This window comes from Eriocheir sinensis, chromosome 22, assembly GCF_024679095.1.
Source record: "Eriocheir sinensis breed Jianghai 21 chromosome 22, ASM2467909v1, whole genome shotgun sequence".
In the NCBI taxonomy this organism is placed as follows: Eukaryota; Metazoa; Arthropoda; class Malacostraca; order Decapoda; family Varunidae; genus Eriocheir; species Eriocheir sinensis.
In genome coordinates, this window is record NC_066530.1 from 12577228 (window position 1) to 12592076 (window position 14849).

The following is a 14849-nucleotide window of genomic DNA, read 5'->3' on the forward strand; positions in this document are numbered from 1 at the left end:
AATGTCTGCGTCTAGTGGCAATATTTCGTTACTGTTATTGACTCGATGTGATATACGAGCATGCCAGACTTATTTATCTTTATGGTGATGTGCAACTCAAGTTACTTCTACATTTATTCGTGTTACATTACTACAGCAACATTCTACTAGCTTTTCTCGCTAAGAGTTTTGACGTTTGGTTAATACTCGTTTGTGAATAATGCAAACGATGTAATTTCTGAGTTTACATTTTATATTTTTCATAGTAAATGTGTAACTTCATATCTCTATTTCTTTACGTACTGCGTGTCCCTGAAGTCCAATATCTCCTTTGCGTTTACTTTTTTTTATATTACAGGTAAGGAGGAAGTTCAAGGGCGTAAAGAAAAAAAAATATATAAAAAAAAGCCCGCTACTTAAAAACAAAGCCCGCATTCTGATTCCTCTTGTGAGAACGCCTGTGAATACGAGCTTAAAAGATTTCTTCTCGTACACATAAATCCAACGACAGGTATTGACAGACACACACTAGCGGCACACTGCCATCCACATCGCCCATCACGACTCGCAGCTGATGTTTTCTCACGAGTTCATTCCTGCAACATCTTCGCAGCGCCGTTCTGTCAAATTACGAAGCGTTCCCATAAGTCGGCGAACGTCCTGATGCAATTCCCCGCAATGGGCACTGTGCGGCGCCGAATGCACGCCTCGCCGGCAGCAACACGCGGCGATAGACTCCTAATCGATGTGTCCTGCGGGGCTTCGTAATGCGGGGAAGGTATCAGTGCTCGGACGCGTGATATGCGGAAAAGAGGTTATGCTTCGGATAGCAATAAAGATATCTTATAGTGCATGCTGTTATTATTGTTACAGAGAACGTGGGAATGGCTGGATGCAGGATACGGGAGAAGAGGATAAGCATGGAATGGAATATAAAGAAGAATATGATGGAAGGAAATAAAGAAAAGAGCATATAGGAGGATTGAAGGGGACTGGAAGGGTCGAGTGAGGAAGGGAGTGGAAAGCAAAACGAGAATAAGATAGAAAGAAGAAAGAAAGGCATAAAGATGGACTGGAGAGAAGGGAAAGGCCAGAGTGAGGAAGGGAGTGGAAAGAAAAACGAGAATAAGATAGAATGAAAGAAGAAAGAAAGGCATAGAGGTGGATTGGAGGGAAGGGAAAGGGCAGAGTGAGGAAGGGAATGGAAAGAAAAACGAGAATAAGATAGAAAGAAAGAAGAAAGAAAGGAATACAGGTGGATTGCAGGGAAGGGAGAGGGCAGAGTAAGGAAGGGAATGAAAAGCAAAACGAGAATAAGATAGAATGAAAGAAGAAATAAAGGCATAGAGGAAGAAGAGAAAGAGGCATACAGGTGGAATGGAGGGAAGGGAAAGGCCAGAGTGAGGAAGGGAATGGAAAGAAAAACGAGAACATAGTGGAAGGGAAGAAGAGAGGAAGACGTAGGTGTAGAAAAATAACTCTTGAGGCCTATCATTATTATTATCAAAAACGTAGTAATGATTGGACAGTGGATATGGGAGATACACATAATAAGGAGGAGGGGGGGGGGGGTCAAGGGTGAAAAATAATGATAGCAAATAAAATGGTGCTAATTAATATATGAAGCAAAATGATGATTGGACGCAAGCATAACACGGGCGATACTAAATACATAATGCGGAAACAGATCAAGATTATAATGGAATGAAAAATATCTTCGTGGTGTTTGTTATTACTAAAGAAAACGTTGGCTATGGGAGACGCTATATTTAACACTAAACATTACGAAATTTGTTGTTAAGATTGTGTTGCCATGAAAAATATGTTAAGAGGTTTATTATTACTATTACTATTATTATTTTTAGTAGCAATAGTAGTAGCAGTAATAGTAGTAGTAGAAGAAAAGATGGCGCCACTATAAAAATAACGTGCCTGCGCCATGACGGGCTGGTGCCGACTACCATCCAGGCCCCTCAAGAAAGCCTACCGGCGCTAAAGGCTGACACATAAAAAAAAAAAATTAGTATCGGAAAGGTGGTAATGAATGGACACAGTAAACGAGAGATACTTATCACATAATGGGAAAAAAATAAATAAATTGAATAATGCAAAAAAAAAAAAATATATATATATATAAATAAATAAAATAAATAAATAAATAAAAGTTTCTGATTCCACGACAAATATTCCAAGACGTTACGGAAAAGGCGGATACTTATCACTTAATGGGAAAAAAATAAAATAAAATGAATGCAAAAAACAACAACAACAACAACAACAAAAACGTTTCTGATCCCGCGACAAATATTCCAAGACGTTACGAAAAAGCGGAAAACCAACATCGCCGCGTCACCTTTCCTTCGCCTCTTCCCGGTCGTTGGAGCCTCGAAGAAACGGGTTCATGATCCACGGATTTCACGAGTCCTGGCGGATGATGGCCTGAAGAATGACCGGGGAGGCGCGACGCGAGGGACGGGCGACTCAAAGGACCGAGGCGGGAGGGAGAAAGGCGAAGTGATAACCTGAGGAGCGGCTGGAAAGGTGGAAGGAGGAGGAGGAGGTGAAATGTTAGGGTTGGCTGCGCTTCTTTTGAGGTATAAAAATGAGAAAAAATGACTGATTGGAGGAGAGGCAGGGTTTGTTTTTCCTGGTGTTCTGCTGCTGCTGCTACTACTACTACTACTACTACTACTACTACTGCTACAAAAGCGACAACCTAACAATTACTACTACTACTATGACTGATAATTGACTCCCGAAATTGACCTCTCTTTTGCCCACTACTACTACTACTACTACTACTACTACTACTACTACTACTGCTACTACAAAAGCGACAACCTAACAATCACTACTACTACTATGACTGAAAATTGACTCCCGAAATTGACCTCTCTTTTGCCCACTACTACTACTACTACTACTACAAAAGCTACAAAAACGACAACCCCACAACTACTACTACTATGACTGAAAATTGACTCCCGAAATTGACCTCTCTTTTGGCCACTTCTCTTAACTCCTTTTTTTTTTATATATATAACAGTGATTAGCGGGCTTTTTTTCATTATTGTTTTTCTTTTCTTTGTCCTTGAGCTGTTTCCTTTGCTGTAAAAAAATGACGTAAACAAGAACAACCCCCCCCCCCCCACCCCCACCCCAACAACAGCAATGCTCATAAAACATCACAAGCTCCAGACACACAAAAACGGATTCAAATCTCACAAGACGAATAACGTGCCGATAGTCGTATTATGTAACATTTCGTCGCCCAAGTTCACACATTTGCCAAGGCTTTTCCAGTAGTTTTATGACCCTGGTGGTAGTTTGACCGTTCCTCTGTACCATGAACCTAAAGAAACACCCATTAGAACCCGATTGATCCCCTCTTTGACCTTTATAAATAGATGATGTGAGAACGGAAAGTGTCTTATAATATCTGACCTGACCTGAACCTGAACGAACAACGGAGTGACTTGACCTCGCACGCCACTCACACAGGACCGGGCGAGTCTTCCCTTTAAATGTGTGTTCTGAGGTATGGATGTGTGAACGTGGAGGCAGAAATATAAAAGAGAAAATATAGATGATTGAAGAGGAAATAACACAAAGAGAAAAAGAGGAAACAAGAAAGAGAAGTAAAATTGTAAACGTTAAAAGGAGGAAAAAATGTCATAGAAAGAAAAGATATGAGATGTAGAGGCAGAAATATATAAGAGAAAATATAGATGATTGAAGAGGAAATAACGCAAAGAGAAAAAGAGGAAACAAGAAAGAGAGAAGTAAAATTATGGACGTTAAAAGGAGGAAATAACATTAGAAAGAGAAGATACGAGAGAGAGAGAGAGAGAGAGAGAGAGAGAGAGAGAGAGAGAAGATAAAGGTGAATGACAAAAAAGAAAGAAAAAAAAATCGTATTTGTTAATCCTACAATGACAGTATTCTCGTTTCTGATTCTCTTTTGTTTCTCTCTCACTGTATTCTTTATCGTTGGTCCCTGTATTGTTGTTTCCCTGTCTGTCTGTCTCTCTGTCTCACTACAAAGGGTCATCATTAAGTATGACGGAGTATTCGCGTTTCTTTCTTTCACTTTCTGCTTTTTACTTTCTATTCTTTCTTGTCTGCCTCTGTATGCTCGTATGTTCGTCTGTCTGTCTGTCGGTCTGTCTGTTTCATAAGTGTCTGTCAGTTAATTACGACAGAGTTTTCATATTACTGTCACTCTTTTTCTGTCTTTCCCTTTTATCACTCCACGTCTGTCTGTCTATCGTTGTCTGTATCCTGTCTATATTCACATTACTGTCACTCTATTCTTCTCTGTCTTTCCCTCTGTTATTCCTCGTCTGCCTGTCTGTCTATCGTTCTATCTATATTCTATCTATATTCACATTACTGTCACATTCTTCTTCTCTGTCTTTCCCTCTATTCCTTGTCTGTCTGTCTATCGTTCTATCTATATTCACATTACTGTCACTATTCTTCTATCTTTCCCTCTATTATTCCTCGTCTGTCTGTCGTTCTTTCTGTGTACGTCTATCCGTCTCTCTCGCAAAAGCATTGTGATCATGTTTTCCGGGGAAGGGATCGACGAGCCAGGCATAAAGTTCATTAACGGAAAACTTGCGGCGCAGAAACAAAGGATCGGATCTCATTTGTGACTGATACACGCAGCTAGGATCCTACTCTCATTACCGGCGCGCTGGGAATGAGGGTAGGTGGGGGGGAGGGGAGGGAATAAATCTTGGCACTCTTTTGCGGCATGAAGAAACGGAGAAATGAAACTGATTGTGCGTAGTCTCCCCTTTCTCTTTCTCCTTCATTTCCGTTTTCTTCGTCATTAGCTGTTTCTCCTTTTTTTTCTTTTCGCTTCGCTTCCCTTTTCTTTTTTCTCGTTTCTGCTTCTCTTTATTAGCTGTTTCTCCCTTTTTTTTCTTTACTTTTTTTCTCTTTTCTTTTTTTGGTTTCTACTTCTTTTGGTCGTTTCCTCTTCTTGTCATGTCTCTACTCTTCTCCCTTTCCTTGTTCTTTAATTTTCTTCCTTATCTTTTCTTTTCATCATTTTCTTCTTTCCCTGTTTGTTTTTCTTCCCCATCTTCTCTTTTCTTAACTTTTTCTTCGCGTCACCTTTTCTCTTTTTCTTTATCTTCTTCCTTTTCCTTTTTATAATTTTCTCTTTTCGTCACGTATCTCTTTCTCCGTTTCTTCTCTTCCTTCCTTCATCTCCTCATTCTATCTTCTTCCTTACTCTTTTTTTGTCATTTTCTCTTTCAGGCAATCATCTTTACTGCTCTCCTTTCTCCGTTTTCTCTTTTTATTCTTTGTCCTCTTTTTCTCTTTGTATAATTTCCACTTCATATCCTCATTCTCTCTTCTTCCTTTCTCTTTTTTTGTCATCTTCTCTTTCAGCCAATCATCTTTACTTCTCTCCTTTCTCCGTTTTCTCTTTTTCTTCTTTGTGTTCTCTTTCTCTTTGTTTAATTTCCACTTCATATCCTCATTCTATTTTCTTCCTTTCTCTTTCTCTCGTTTTCTCTTTCAGTCGATCATCTTTATTTCTCTCCTTTCTCCGTTTTCTCTTTTTCTTCTTTGTGTTCTCTTTCTCTTTGTTTAATTTCCACTTCATATCCTCATTCTATTTTCTTCCTTTCTCTTTCTGTCGCTTTCTCTTTGTCAATCATCTTTATTTCTCTTCTACCTCCGTTTTCTCTTTTTATTCTTTGTCTTCTCTTTCTCTTTGTATAATTTCCACTTCAAATAAATCATCTTTCCTGCCTCTTCTTTATTTCGCATCGTCTCTTTCAATTTATCATCAACTATAATTCCTCTTCTCCATCTTTCCTTTTACCTGCCTTTCTTTCTCTTTGTATATTTTCCTCTTCTCATCATTTATCTTTACTCTCTTTCCTCCTTCTCGTTTCTTTCATATTTTCTCTTTTTGTGTTATGATTTCTTATTCCCATCTACTCCTCTTTTCCCGTTTCCTCTTTTCCTCATTCAATCTTCTTCCTTTCTCTTTTTGTCATTTTCTCTTTCAGTCAATCAACTACTGTATATTTTCTCTTCTCTTTTCTGTTTCTCCTTTCTTTCCTCGTCTTTCTGTGTTACAATTTCTGCTTCTGTATCACCCAATTCTCTCTCTCTCTCTCTCTCTCTCTCTCTCTCTCTCTCTCTCTCTCTCTCTCTCTCTGTGATTCTCTCTTTCTCTCTCTCTCTCTTCTCTCTTTTCTCTTTCTGACTCTTCTTCCGTATCTTCTCTTTTTGTATCAATTTCCTCTTCTAAACATTACTTTCTCTTTCTCTTTTCTTTTTCTAATCATCTATACTTTCTCTTCTCTCTCCTTCTTGTTTCCTCTTTTTCTTTTTGTGTTATTTCTTTTTCTAATCATCTATACTTTCTCTTATCTCTCCTTGTTTCCATTTTTTCTTTTTGTGTTATTTCTTTTTCTAATCATCTATACTTTCTCTCTCTCTCTCTCTCTGCCTCTTTCTTTCATAATTCTCTTTCAATGTTATTTCCCTTTTCTTAACACCCACAATTTCAGTTATCTGTCTTTCCTGCTTCCTCTTTCTCCTTTTCTATCATAATTTCATCTTCAAATCACCTTCACTCTCTCTTCTCTCTTTCTTTCTTCCTCTTCCTTCCTTCATATCTTTTTTTCTATCATCTTCATATTCTTTCTTTATGTGTTATCTTTCCATCTGGTAATCACCTATACCCTTTCCTTCACCTTTCTCTAATTTGCACGCGCGAGGAGGTGAAGACAAACCATTTCCCCGGATTCTCAATATTTTCTCTCCCTTCTCTTTCTACCTCTTCTTTCTTTCATTTTCATATTCTTTCTTTCCGAGTTATCTTTTCCTTTGCTAATCACCTAAACTCTCCGCTCTCTCTTTCCTTCCTTCTTTCACCTTTCTGTAATTCTATTCTATTCAATTCTTTCTATTCTATTCTATTATTTCTGTGTTATCTTTTCCTCTGCTAATCACCCATACTCTCTGCTTTCTCTTTCCTTCCTACTTTAACCTTTCTCTAATTCAATTCTATTATATTATTTCTATTGTATTCTATTCTATTTTATTCTTTCTATTCTATTCTGTCTCTGGTATCTTTTCCTCTGCTAATCACCTATACTCTCCGCTCTCTCTTTCCTTCCTACTTTCACCTTTCTCTAATTCTTTTCTATTCTATTCTTTCTGTGGTATCTTTTCCTCTGCTAATCACCTGTACTCTCTGCTCTCTCTTTCCTTCCTTCTTTCACCCTTCTCTAATTTGGCCACGCGAGGAGGTGAAGACACGGGCCATTTCCGTGGACGCAGCGCCTTAAAGTGTATTGACTCTTCGCCGGCGCCTCCCGCATGCTTCTGGCCGCTCCACCACGGCTCGTTATTATCGACGGCGCCCCGGTATGCACGAAGGCCGGGAGAGGTCGAGGCGAGGAGAGGTGGGGTGGGGTTAGGTTAGGTTAGGTTTGTGTGTGGTTGTTATGTTTTTTTTTTTTGTGTGTGTATCTCAGAAGCGTGTTGAGGAGTATTTGTTCTGTGTGTTTTTTTGTGTGTTTGTGTGTGTGTGTGTGTGTGTGTGTGTGTGTGTGTGTGTGTGTGTGTGTGTGTGTGTGTGTGTGTGTGTGTGTGTGTGTGTGTGTGTGTGTGGTGTCTGTTTCTGTTTAGTTCTGCCTCTGTGCATGTCTTTTTCTCTGTTCCATGCATTTTCAGACAACACAATAACAATAACAACAATAACAACAACACACTTCTCTTTCGGCCACTCCTCTCTATAATCTTTTTAGGAGCAGCGAGTAGCGGGCTTTTTTTTCTATTATTGTTTTCTTCTTTTTTAAGCCCTTGAACTGTTTCCTTTGCTGTAAAATACACACACACACACACACACACACACACACACACACACACATCTAATCCACTCTCCTTGCCTATTTTTGATTCATGTGACTTTAGGATCCTCAAAACTCCCTTCTCGACCGCCCTAAAGAACATTCACTCTCTCTTATGCATCTTAAAAATGAGACAGAGGGTGAACTGGAAATGGGAAAAGTGCATGATCTCATTTTTTTTTAGTAAGAGCGTGTATATACTTTAATTGGGTTCAGGATCTTCAGTACCACTTCTCTCTATCCAATGCATTCTAAAACAAAGAGTAAGCATATTAAGCCAAGCGCACCAGGGTACCTTTTAGCAGTAAACTCATGCTTATCACAATTGACGATAATCACTTTTCGCTGTTAACTTTCGTACTAATACCTGTTCTCAATTGAAGTGGGTTAATGGTTTTCAGGTGCACTTTTCTGTTTACTATATAACACAAAATCACGAAAATGCAAGCCTAATTACACACAGACATAAGATTCTTTTTCTCCAGTCAGTAGGCCCCCTCTTTCGGCCACCTCTTTGGATTCTTTTTAGGAGCAGCGAGTAGCGGTTTTTTTTTTTAATATTTTCCCTTTTTTTGTGCCCTTGTAAAAAAAACAAAAAAACAAAGCAAGATCAACAGTTTAGTTATGACACGCACACAATCGACCATCATTCTGCAGTCAATTCTTGTGCGTTATTTGCTACTCAAGTTTAAGATCTGCAATTCCACTTGTCTCTATCGTAAAAGCAGGATCGAGAATGTAAGGAGAAACTCACACTCTCGCACATGCTGTATCTGCTCTCAATTCAAGTGGTTCAAATAGGGCTTCCAGCTTTCGAAACGAGATATAAAAACGTTTCCTGCCTAGCGAGGACAATGCTTGCGTGTAGCTATCACTATGTTTCGTAAAGAGAAGGAAGTGCAAAGCCAAACATCCATACGATACGCTCTTTCAACAGTCAACTCTCATACGTGTCTGTCTGCAATAAAGGCGAGTTTCAGACCTGCAATTCCAGTTCTCTCTTCTGTGCATCGTAAAGGCAAGGCGAACAAACAAACGAACAACTTCCTGCAGGCAACTTCTGAATTTGTCCATTTGCAATTCAAGCGTTTTAAGATCTTCAGTTCCAGTCTTCTCTTCTCCGTGCATCGTAAAGGCGAGATCGAGAGTCTTGTAAGAACACGCACTGAAATGGTGGTCTTTCTGAAGTCAGCTTTTATACTTGTCGATTCATGTGTTTAAGATCCTCAAGTCGACCTTTGTCCTGCGCATCGTAAATACAAGATCAGGAGTTTAGGAGAGACACAGACACACGAATTATCATCTTTCTGCGGTAAGCTTTTGTACTTGTCGATCTGTAATTCATGTGTTTAAGAACCTCAGCTCCACCTTTTCCAGCGCATCGTAAAGACAGGATCAGGCGTTTAGGAGAGACACAGACACACGAATTATCATCTTTCTGCGGTAAGCTTTTGTACTCCCGAAATTGACCTCTCTTTCGGCCACCTCTTTGGATTCTTTTTTAGGAGCAGCGAGTAGCGGGCTTTTTATTTATTTATTATTGTTTCCTTTTTTTTTCTTGTGCTCTTGAGCTGTCTCCTTTGTTTAAAAAAAAAAAAAAAAAAAAAAAAATTGTCTATTTGCAATTTAAAGTTTAAGGTCTGAAAATCCACCCTTCTCTTTTTTGTGCATCGTAGAGGCGACATCAACTTGGGGTCGTATTACAAGATGTATCGCCGCCCAAGAACACATATCTGACAAGGCTTTCGTAGAAGTGGTGGGCATTTCCAGGGGTAGTTTTATGACCCTGGTGTAAGTGTGAGTCTTCTTCTGTACCGTGAACCTGAAGAAACACCCACTGGAACCCGACTGACCTCCTCTTTGACCTTTAGAAATGGCTGATGTGAGAAGCGAGAGTGTCTTATAATACCAACCCAAGAGTTTCGTAAGGACTCGAGCACAGACGATCATCTTTCCGCAGCAACCTTTTGTACTTGTCCATTTGCAATTTAAAGTTTAAGGTCTGACATTCCGCCTTCCTCTTTTCTGTGCGTCGTAAAAGCATGACCAACAGTTTAGTAAGGACAAACACACAAACGACCACTTCCTCAAATCATACAGTGGCTTGCTATTCACCCTACAATCAATAAATATCACTGCATCTTTCTACAGGCAACTCTTGTACGTTATTTGCTACTCAATGTTTAAGAGCTGCAATTCCATTCGTCTCTATCGTAGACAAACTCGCACACACACAATCATGTTTCAGCAATCAACTCACACACACATGCAATTCAGGTGTGATTCAAATCTTTTCCATTGTTTTTTTTTCTTTTTATCTTCTTTTTTCTTCTTTTTCCTCCTCTTCTTTTCTTCTTCTACCTCTTTTTACGCCTTTTCCATTGTTATTTTCCTCTTCTTCGTTCTTCGTCAGTCCATCATTATCATATTCCACTTCCGGCGTATCGAAAAAGCAAGATCAAGATAGAAAGGACAAACAGACAAACACACGGTAATTTCTGCTGTCAACTCAGAAAACGTTTGTCCCTAAGTTATTGCAATTCGTGAGTTTAAAATCTTCAATTCCACTTCTCTATTTCTGGTGTATCGTAAAAGCAAGATCAAGATGGAAAGGACAAACGGACAAACACACGGCCATCTCTGCTGTCAACCCAGAAAACGTTTGTCCCTAAGTTATTGCAATTCGTGAGTTTAAAATCTTCAATTCCACTTCTCCATTTCGGTTGCATCGTAAAAGCAAGATCAAGAGTGTAAGGACGAACACAAACACATCCATTCTTTCAGGAGTCAAATCAGAAAATTTCTCCAAACCTTTTTACAATCTAAGTGAATTTCAAATCTTCAATTCCACTTCTCTATTTCGGGTGCATCGTAAAAGCAAGATCAAGATGGAAGGGACAAACACACAAACACACGACCATCTCTGCTGTCAACTCAGAAAACGTTTGTCCTTAAAGTATTGCAATTCGAGAGTTTCAAATCTTCAATTCCACTCTTTTCTATTTCCGGTGTATCGTAAAAGCAAGATCAAGAAAGTAAGGACAAACACACAAACACACACATACATACGACCATCTTTCAGCAGTCAACCCAGAAAACATTGGCCATTACCTTTTTGCAATAAAAGTCAGTTTAAAATCTTCAATTCCACTTTTGGCGCATCATAAAAGCCAGATCAAGACAACAAACACAAAAATCAGACATACTCTTTTAGAATCCAAATCAGAAAACGTTTGTACATACCGTTTTGCAATCTGAGTATAAAATCTTCAATTCCACTTCTCTGTCTGGTGCAGGATCGAGACGGTATGGAGGAACACACAAACACATGATTATCTCTCTGCTATAAACTCAGAAAACACTGGTCCTTACCTTTTTGCAATATAAGTGAATTTAAAATCTTCAATTCCACGTCTCTATGTCTGGTGCAGGATCGAGACGGTATGGAGGAACACACAAACACATGATTATGCTATAAACTCAGAAAACATTGATCCTTACCTTTTTGCATTCGGCGCGAGTTTCAAATCTGCCAAAGCATCTTACAACTCCGTGACCAAACGCATCCTGAAAAGAACACAAAGATGGTGATAGGCCAGCGACAACCACCGCCTTCGCTTTACTGTAAACTCTTTAAAATCTCTCTCGGGTTGGCAATCTATTTTACAACTCTATCTTCGGAATGATTCACAAAACGCAAGCATTGTCTTCGCTAGGCAGGAAACGTTTTTTTTATATCTAAGAGCCAGCGACAACCACCGCCTTCGCTTTACTGTAAACTCTCTGAAACCTCTCACGGGTTGGCAATCTATTTTACAACTCTATCTTCGGAAGCATTCACAAAACGCATGCAAATGGTGATAGCTACACGCAAGCATTGTCTTCGCTGGGCAGGAAACGTTTTTTATATCTAGTTTCAAAAGTTGGAAGCCCTATTTACAACTATAACCCGTGTTCTAAAACGTTTTCGGCTCTCACAACAAACGTTTTCAAAGGCCATAAAGGAGGTTAGTCGGATTCTCATTAGTGTTTTTCACATTGATGGTGTAGCAAGGCACCTCTCCACCCGAAATTGACATCTCTTTTGGCCTCTCTTTATTTTTGTCTATTATGGGAGCGGTGAGTAGCGGGCTTTTTTTCCAATACTCTTTTTGTTGCTCTTGAGCCGTCTCCTTTGTTGTAAAAAAACACCCATCACTAGGCTCATAAAACTATTCATGGATATACCCACTACAATCTCTACGAAAGCCTTACTGAATATGGGTGTGTAATCATGGATATGTCTGAGAAACTGGACCCTGAAAAATGCCGATCCAACTTTCCCTTCTAGCTACCTCCATTTACATTCTTTCCGTCACATCTGCCTTCCTATACAATCTTGCTGTTCTGCTTGCATTCCAATACCTTTATCCATCTCTCTGTTATCAAGGCAACAATCATTCTTCTGTTTACAATCTTTCTAGCCTCTACGAACGCCTGCTGTTCTGCCTGCTTCTCAATACCTTTATCCACCTCTCTGTTATCAAGGCAACAATCATTCTTCTGTTTACAATCTTTCTAGCCTCTACGAACGTCTGCTGTTCTGCCTGCTTCCCAATACCGTTATCCACCTCTCTGTTATCAAGGCAACAATCATTCTTCTGTTTACAATCTTTCTGGCCTCTACGAAAGCCTTATCGAATGTGGGTGTGTAGGAATGTTTGGAAATGTGTCTACGTCTCCTAATCCACTCAGAAAACACAGGCAGGTGGTGATTGGTACAAGCGAACATTGTCTTTTCTTTGTGGGAAGCGACGACCTCAGTATTCCCACGCGCCGTCTTTCAATGTTCGTGTTTGTTTTGATAGGTTTTCTTGGTTCAGTGCGAGGCGGATGTGTGTAAACTGTCGGCGCTATTGTTTTCTTTCCTCTTGGGCGCTCCTCGTCAGCTCTTATTTTTCTTCTTCTGTTCCTTCTTCTTTTTATTCATGATCTGCCTTCTTCATTGTTTTCTTTTCCTCTTCTCGTTTTTTGTCAGTTCTTTTTCTTCTTCTTCCCCTTTCCATTCTACTTCTTTTTCTTCTTCTTTTTGTTTCTGATCCGTTTTCTCTTTTGTTTTCTTTCCTCTTCCTTGTTCTCCGTTATTTACTTTCTTTTTTTTTCTTTTTGTCTATATCTTTTTGTATCTGATCTGCCTTTTCCAATGTTTTTTCTTCTTCCTCGCTTTTCGTCATCTCTTTTCTTCTTCCTCATCCTCTTTTTTTTTCTTTTTTTATCACTACTTCTTTTTGTTTCTGATGTGTTTTCTATTGTTTTTTTTTCCTCTTCCTCGTTATCCATTATCTCTTTTCTTCTTCTTCTTCTCCTTCTTCCTCTTCCTCTTTTTCGTTCTTCTACTTCTTTATGTTTCTGATCCGTCTCTTCCATTGTTATTTTTTCCTTTTTATCTTATTTTTTCTTCTTCTTCCTCCTCTTCTCTTCTTCTTCTTCTTCTTCTTCTTCTTCTTCTTTTTACGCCTTTTCCATTGTTTTTTCCTCTTCGTTCTTCGTCAGTTTTTCATCATTATCATATTTCTTCTTCTTCTTCTTCTTCTTGTGGATCTTCTCTCTCATCCGAGCCATTCATCTTTTATTCGCCCTTTTTGTTCTTCTGGTCAAAGCTTCGGTATTCATTAATCTCTCTCTCTCTCTCTCTCTCTCTCTCTCTCTCTCTCTCTCTCTCTCTCTCTCTCTCTCTCTCTCTCTCTCTCTCTCTCTCTCTCTCTCTCTCTCTCTCTCTCTCTCTCTCTCTCTTTACATTAAGTCTCCCTCGGTGATCATCTCTCTTCATCGTGTCTCTTCTCATCTTCTGTCCCATATCTCTCTTGTCTCTCTTTTACCCACAAACTCTTCTTCCTTTCTCCTCTTTACATCATCTACTTTGACCCATTTCTATTGACTCTCCTCTTTTTCTATCTACTTTTCTTTACCCTCATTCTCTTTTTTCTTCTATCTACTTCTTTTTACCAGCATCTTCATCCTCTGTCTATTCTTCTATTTATTGTTTTCTACTTCTATTTAATCCTATTTACCTTCCTTCTCTTCTTCTGTCTATCTCTTCTATTTTCCTTTCAGCTCTTTATTGATTCTCATACACACAATTTTACTTTACGATCCATTAACTCTCTCTCTCTCTCTCTCTCTCTCTCTCTCTCTCTCTCTCTCTCTCTCTCTCTCTCTCTCTCTCTCTCTCTCTCTCTCTCTCTCTCTCTCTCTCTCTCTCTCTCTCTCTCTCTCTCTCTCTCACTGTTTTCCTTTTCACTAACCTATATTCACCTCTCCTTCTTTACTCTTCTACGCCTACTCTTCATTTTCTTCCTCTTATATTAACCCTCAAGCTCTATATTCCATCCTACACAGTTTTCATTTCAAGTACATCAGCTCTTTCTCTTTTACTCTTTTCCCCTTACATCAGATTTCTCACACGGTTCTTCTCTTCACTAGCAGACATCCACCTCTCCTTCCTTACTCTTCATTTTCTTCCTCAAGCTCTCTATTCCATCCTACATTTTTTCTTTCAAGTACATCAACTCTTTCCCTCTTACTGTTTTCCCCTCACATCAGATTTCTCACACAGTTCCTCTCTTCACTAGCCGACATTCACCTCTCCTTCCTTACTCTTCATTTTCTTCCTCAAGCTCTCTATTCCATCCTACAATTTTTCTTTCAGGTATATCAGCTCTTTCTCTTACTGTTTTCCCCTCACATCAGACTTCTCACACAGTTTCTCTCTTCACTAGCCGACATCCACCTCTCCTTCCTCAGTCACCCATAACCTCCTTCTCATCTCCTTACACGTCTGGCAGTGCATCCGGAAAACAAGATGATGGCAGCGTTACCAGATTATCGTACACAGCCACACCGCACATTATATTTTCCGGTTTCTGACTCACAGCTATCGTAAACAAACACCAATAGGTAACGCTTTTAACGATAACTTTAACTGGAGTCTCGTTATCTGTG

The 14849-nt window shown here is 39.3% G+C and overlaps 1 long non-coding RNA gene across 1 annotated transcript in view; it reads right to left on the reverse strand.

Annotated features, from left to right (window-relative positions):
• LOC127002087 (uncharacterized) overlaps positions 1 to 11444 on the reverse strand; it is a 128860-nt gene extending 117416 nt beyond the window's left edge. The window contains exon 1 of the long non-coding RNA XR_007755712.1: positions 11370 to 11444. This is a non-coding gene — a long non-coding RNA (uncharacterized LOC127002087). The remainder of the gene's footprint in view (positions 1 to 11369) is intronic.
• Between the last annotated feature and the right edge of the window lie 3405 nt (positions 11445 to 14849).